This window comes from Dermacentor variabilis, chromosome 11 (genome assembly GCF_050947875.1).
Source record: "Dermacentor variabilis isolate Ectoservices chromosome 11, ASM5094787v1, whole genome shotgun sequence".
NCBI lineage: Eukaryota > Metazoa > Arthropoda > Arachnida > Ixodida > Ixodidae > Dermacentor > Dermacentor variabilis.
This window is the reverse complement of record NC_134578.1, coordinates 117,836,601-117,843,925: the sequence shown is the minus strand read 5'-3', so window position 1 is coordinate 117,843,925 and position 7,325 is coordinate 117,836,601.

Here is a 7,325-nt window from a genome sequence, read left to right as displayed (position 1 = left end):
AATAACTGTTTCGGTGATACGTCGCTCCGGTCAAACCAAGAACGAGCACCTGCATGAAGCTGAGGAAAGGCTTGTGAGGCCACATGCCCGCAGTTGGTCCGCCGTGCCCACTGAAATTGCGCAGCTGCAGTCTTCCTTTTGTACAGCAGCCCACTGATGTCACATGATGTGTAGGTGGCGCTATGGTTGGATTGCGCGGGACCAGAGCTGGCGTGACGTGGAAGGAAGGTGTTTCGTGATAACTCTCCATCGTTGCTGACGTGTTAAGAAAACACGTGGAAGGAACAGGCGCATTTTGGCAGCTTGAAGATACGGTAGAATAACTGTTTCGGTGATACGTCGCTCCGGTCAAACCAAGAACGAGCACCTGCATGAAGCTGAGGAAAGGCTTGTGAGGCCACATGCCCGCAGTTGGTCCGCCATGCTCACTTTCATGCAGGAAGCAACAGAGCTGACCACATGCTTGCTGAGGTCATCTGACCAAGCTTTGGACCTGTTTGTGGATGGCCAGCGGCTTTTCGCAGTGTCGAAATTCTTAGAAGGCGTGGCATGCCTCTTTGCATCATTTTGGGTATTCCACATTGAATACCCTAAAAAAGCATGCAAGCTGCTCACATTTTTAGAGCATGGGTTTATGGGCCTGAACCACACGAAGCCACGGGTGAAAGCCCTCGAGTTAATTTTTTCAAAGCGCACAAACAGTGATGCAACAGTCTCAAAACAAAAATTGTTATGTGAAAAAATTGTTTGCACCATCCTGCACTATATGGGGCAACTTAACAGTTGTGCATTAGTTGTGGACAGTGTGCATCTAACTTAATTTCTTGCTTTAAATAGAGTCCTAGTGCTCCAACCCTAGAAGAAATTTTCAAAAGCCTCAGAAACAACGCGAATAATTTGTTATCAATTTCTACAGGCAGTTCTGACTTTGCTTCACAGGTTTATTCTGTGCCATGATGTTGCAGTATGTCATCATGTCAGAGCAGAACATTTCAACGTTGTGAAACTTGCTCTGGCTTCCTCGGTCGTCCACTGTGCTGCTGCACAGACCCTCACAATGCGCAGCAGGATACAGGGCGACCTAGCAAACCAGAGCGCGTCAAAATGTCGCTATGTCGCTATGTCCTGCTTTGACGTGACCACATATTGTGATATCACGAGAAACAAAACCGAAACTGGCTGTAGAAAAGCTTTATAATAAAATATTAGGGTTATATATTAGGGATTTACCACAAAGTAATCATTCTTGGACAATAACAATCACTTCTACTTTCTTACATTTAACAGCATGGCATTGCCATCGCATCCAGTAATGAGTGCTGCTGGCTTCCATGCACACTTTTTGATAAGAGGCTGTGTAGGTAGAAAAATTTGGTTTTAAATGTTTCTGCATGTTTAGATGCTTTGGATGGCTGACTTTCTCTTGCGCTGCAAAATAGACTGGTCTTTAAAAATGGCATGCTTTCCCTTTACGATCTGTTAAACCAACAATTTTTTTTAAGTGAGAGCTTTACTGGCCGCGAACTTGCGATTTTGCTGTGGCGGTGCTCCGAGGAAGCACATGGCGTCACAATGCGCGTCTTCCCGCAGATAATTCTCTCTCTCGCTCCCTAGTCACTACTGCGCATGCACCACTAGTAGCACTGAGCCACTTGTGTTGCGCGGCGCCGCGCCTTTCCACTGCCGCCGTTTGGTATGACGTCACCGTGTTCCTCGTCGTTGCGCTCGCCTCCGCTCACTTGGCCAGTTGCGTCGCATGCCTGATAACATGTCAGAGGATTGAAAAGGAGAGCTCGCGTGCACCGCAACCACAGTTGAGGCGGCAGTATGGAAAGCGACAATTCTGATAAGCAGGAGCAGGCCTGGAATCGGCAATGGAACGAGATGAAGAGGAAACGAATCGCCTAGGAAACAGACGAGCAGCGCGCCGCACAACTGGCTAAACGCGGCAACATAGCTAGACAACCAAACTAACCTGGACTTGCAATCAAGGTTAACCAAGGCTAACTATGCCATGCCTTAGCTTTCGCTACGTATATGCTGGCATAGCCGAGCTAAGCCACTGCCATTTTTTCATTTACGTGCGTTGTACAGTTTGTCGAAAAGTGGCAAATAAGTTGCATGGATATTTGTAAGACTGCTGTTGTGGTACAAAGTATAAATTCTAAGTACTGTTTGCCTGCTTAGAAAAAATGGTTAGCTCGAATGGCATTGCAGAGTATACTGGGTGTCCCATCTAGCTTTGGCCAAGGTTTAAAAAAAACACGAGGTCTAGAGAAATCGTATCAACTGCATGTTAGCGGTGGTTCTGTGTACTTACCAGTATTTGTTCCATTGCTAAATAATAATTGTTTTTATTTGTTCTGCTTTTTAATTATTGTTTGAATCTCAGCATACCAATTCTATAGTTGTAGAGCACCTCAAATAACCTCGGATTGAAGCATTTTGTCTGTGCTAAAATTTTCCTGGACATTTTTGCCAAGAAAATACAAAGGCCCACGAAATACGAAATAAACCATGCGATGAGACACTTGCGTGACTGGTAGTGTACTGTGCTCACGCATGCAATGGGTGAACAAGCACGGTTGCAGCCTGACTGGTCACAGGGGAGTGACGGCAATGCTACGGTTGTGAGCATCTGGGCCTCTGGTTCTCGTCGCATAACGGTGAAAATGCATGTACTAACCAAGGGCTGACGAAGCAATAAAGAGGTTAAGACTGTGAAACAGAAGGAAATAGCTTTTTGATGATGATGATATGTAGTGTTTATTGGCGCAAGGGCCAAGTGTGGCCAAAGAGCGCCAAGGCAGTGTTGATAAGTTCGCAATGTAGTTATGAGTTCAACGGGGTTAATGTAAAGTGGCTGTATAGGGGCCTTAAAAATAGTCGCTCTAGAGTGCGTAAAATCTATCTGTAATAAAATTATGTCGATGACAAATGACGTGTTCTATCTGTAATAAAATCCATCGTGAAAGAGTGATGCAATACAGAAAATATATTAGATGGTGAAATTACCTGGAGCACCACTGCCTCGCCAGAGCCCTTGAAACACAAGGGCCTAGAGGCATGAGCTATATGAAACAGCTATCACAGCGGCATCCTCTAAACAGAGGAGACGCTACGAGTGTGTGGGGCTAACAACATGTAATACAACATCTTTCAGGAAGCCCAGGACTGCGCTGGAGTCAAACAGCGGTTCTGGGCCGAGTAACATTACTGGATGAAGGGGGATGTGCTGGCGGTATGCTAAGGGAAAATGTTTCTTTCAGATTCGGCTTTCCGACACTCCAGAAGGACGTGGAGGACCGTCAGCCTCTCCCCGCATCTACCACAGGTTGGAGGCTCGTTTCCGGTGAGTAAAAAGTTGTGTGTGCCAAATGTGTGTCCTATTCTTAGACGACAGAATAGGACATCTGTCCGGCGTGATTTTGTTACGGAAGGCCAGAATCCTAACTGTGGCTTTATCACGTGGAGCTTATTATTTGTTTCCGCGTCCCATAGGCGTTGCCACTGGTTCCGTAGTCTCCTCCGTAAGAAGGGCTTCAGGTCTTTGACAGGAACTGCAGCGGTGGGATTAGCAGAATGTGATGCAACTGACGTGGCCATCTGGTCCGCCAGAACGTTACCTTCGATGCCCCTATGACCTGCCACCCAGCATATGATGACATGCTGATTATCTATATACGCTTTACACAGAGCAGAATACAGTTCGTTAATTACCGGATTTTTGTGGTTAGAGAATGCCATCAAGGCCTTCACAACACTAAGGGAATCCGTATATATGACTGCTTTCTGGAGTTTTGATTTCCTGATATGCTTCACAGCCGACAATAGTGCGTAGGCCTCAGCCGTAAAGATACTAGTTTCCGCATGCAGTACATCGGTTTCCGAGAAGGATGGCCCGACGGCTGCGTAGGACACCCCGTCGTGTGACTTCGATGCGTCTGTGTAGAACTCCGTGCAGGAGTGTTTGTGCTGGAGTTCCCGGAAATGCATTTGGATTTCAATCTCTGGAGCGTTTTTTGTAACTTCCATGAAAGATGTATCGCGTTATATCAACTGCCACTCCCAAGGAGGTAGCAGCTTGGCTGGATGCATTAGGCGAAGTTCGAGGAGTGGAACATCCATTTCATGACTGAGCTTCCTCACACGCAGCAAGAAAGGCTGTCTTACGGAAGGACGATTACGAAACAGTGTAGCATATGTCATATCATTAATGGTGTTAAAACAGGGATGTTCAGGATTAGAGTGGACTTTCAAAAAATATGTTTGGCTGATGTATGTTCTCTGGATATAAAGTGACCACTCATTCGATTCTGCGTATAAACTTTGTACGGGAGTCGTTCTGAAAGCTCCTGTGGCTAAACGGATACCCAGATGGTGAACAGGGTCTTGCATCTTTAGCGCGCTCGGGGCGGCAGAGTTATATACCCCGGCACCATAATCTAATCGTGACCGGATGAGGCTCTTATAGAGATTCATTAGGCACTTCCTGTCACTACCCCACGTAGTCTGGGATAGAAGTTTCATTAGGTTAATTGTTTTTAGACACTTTTCTTTAAGATGTTTAATGTGTGGGACGAAAGTGAGTCAATTGTCGAGTATAACACCTAGAAATTTGTGCTCTTTGTTTACAGGTATCTGCTGTCCACACATTTCTAAGTAGGGATCCGGAACCAGGCCTCTCTTCCTTGTAAACAAAACACAAGAACTCTTATGAGGGTTGATTTTGAATCCATTTTTCTCTGCCCACCCTGACACCTTGTTCAAACCATGCTGTACCTGTCTCTCTCACACTGCGAGGTTACAGGATTTGAAACCTATCTGAATGTCGTCCACATAGACGGAATATAATATGGCCCGTGGTAAGGAAGCACGAAGTGTTGTCATCTTAACAATAAAGAGTGTGCAACTGAGCACACCACCCTGGGGTACACCGGTTTCTTGTATAAAAGGACGTGACAGCACATTGCCTACTTTCACCCGGAAGGTACGATTGGACAAGTAGCTTTTTATTACGTTTAGCATATTACCATGAATGCCCATTTCTGACAAATCTCTCAAGATTCCGTAGCGCCAGGTCGTATCGTACGCCTTCTCCATATCGAGGAATATCGATAAGAAAAACTGTTTGTGTACAAACGCGTCACAGATATGTCCTTCAATACGTACAAGATGGTCGGTTGTGCAGCGCCCTTCTCGGAAGCCGCACTGATAAGGATTAAAGTATTTTGCTCTGTTCAAGGAAATGAATGAGTCGCCGATTTATCATTTTTTCAAACACCTTACAAATGCAACTTGTGAGGGCTATCGGGCGGTAACTTGCCACTGACGAAGGGTCTTTGCCTTGTTTCAAAACAGGGACCACAATGGCTTCCTTCCATGCGGTTGGAAGGTACCCTACATCCCAGATGGTGTTCAAAAGTGTGAGTAGTGTAACTTGCGTGTCATTGTGTAGGTTTTTGATCATTTCATACATGATTCTGTCAGATCCGGATGCAGAGCTCTTGCATGATCTCAAGGCAGCTCTGAACTCGGCAATACTAAAGGGACAGTTGTATGGTTCATTCTTTCGACATTTTCTTATGAGTGGCTTACATTCTTCTATTTGTTTGTATTTGAGAAACGATTCTGAATAATTTGTTGGACTTGACACGCTCTCAAAGTGCTCCCCAAGTGAGTCTGCCTGATCTTGCAGTGTATCGCCCTGTGTATTTACTAGAGGGAGTGAATATGTTTGCCGCCCTTTAATTCTATTAACCCTGTTCCAGGCTTTGGCCTCATCTGTATAGGAGTTGATACCGGATAAAAACTTCTGCCAACTCTCTCTTCTGGCCTGTCGGCGGGTTCGCCTGCCTTGGGAGGAGGAGGAGGAATAAACTTTATTAGTTGAAATGAGCCGACGGTAAAATCGTCCGAGGTGGGCGGCGTCCCTAGTCCAGGATGCCGTGGGCTTGAGCTGATAGCTTGGCCCTGCTCACCAGGCGATGCTGGTCTTCAGGGCTCGAGCTTATCAGTTGGGCCTCCCACTGCTCGACGGTTGGTCCGGTGATGGGCGGTGTCGATGGATTTTGTTGACATTCCCATACCATGTGGTAGAGGGTATTAAGCGTAGAGCAGAAGGCGCATTTGTGAGTATAGGTCGTAGGGTACATTGCGTGTAGCAGGGTGCCGTGCGGGAATGTGCCGGTCTGTAGTTTTCGGAAGATCACCGCCTCTTCTCTTGTCAGCTGGGGATGCGGGGGTGGATAGATCCTTCTACCCAGTCTGTAGTGGCTCAGGATATCGGCGTATCTTTTCGGGACGCTATCTTGTTGGTCTACCGGTGCTCGTGAACCGGGTGGGATAGCCCGGAGAATGTGATCTCGGGCAGCGGCATTAGCCGCTACATTACCCGCCAGGAACTCGTGTCCCGGGGCCCAGACAATGTACACCTCTGGAAAATTGTCTCGCTTTTCGAGGATGCTCAGGGCTTGTTTGGAAATGCAGCCCTTTTGGTAATTTCTACATGCTGTTTGTGAGTCGGGGATGATCGTGATTAGATCTTCCTCTCGCTGGCCCGTAGTGGCCGCCAGGGCTATCGCCGTTTCTTCCGCGCAGTCGATGTCTGGAGTGCTTACCGAGGCCGCTGCTACCTCTTGTCCTTGGCCGTTGATCACGCTGATAGCGTGGGCCGCTCTGTTCTTGTACTTCGCCGCGTCGGTGTATCGGACTTCTCCTTGTTTTGGTCCTTCGTAGGCCTTACGCAGAGCTTTCACTCTCGCGCGCCTCCTTTCTCTGTGGTATTCAGGGTGCATGTTTCTCGGGATGCTGGCCACCGTGATCTTCTCCCTCAGGGGTAGAGGAACCCGCTGTTTTCTGGATTCATATTCGACTGGGTAGCCCAGTCTTATTAGCGTGTCCCTACCCGTGCTGGTGAGCTTGAGTCGCTCTACCTGGCTCGTCTTGTGGGCCTCTACTAGTTCCTCCCAAGTGTTGTGGATGCCCAGGCTGAGTAGCTTCTCCGTCGACGTCGTCGGTGGAAGCCCCAGTGCCAGCTTGTAGGTCTTTCGTATTAGGGTGTTCAGTTTGTCTCTCTCGCTGTTCTTGAGACCCAGGTACGGGGTGCCGTAAGTGACTCTGCTGATTACCAGGGCTTGTATTAATCTGATTGTGTCCTGCTCTTTCAGGCCGTGCTTTTTGTTTGTTACCCTTCGCACCAAGTGCGCGACTTGGGTAACTGTCGCTTGCAGTTTTTTAATGGCGGCGAGACCGGCACCGTCCTTCTGGAGAGTGAGGCCCAGAATACAGAGTGTGTCCACCTTGGGTATGTTGACTCCATTTAG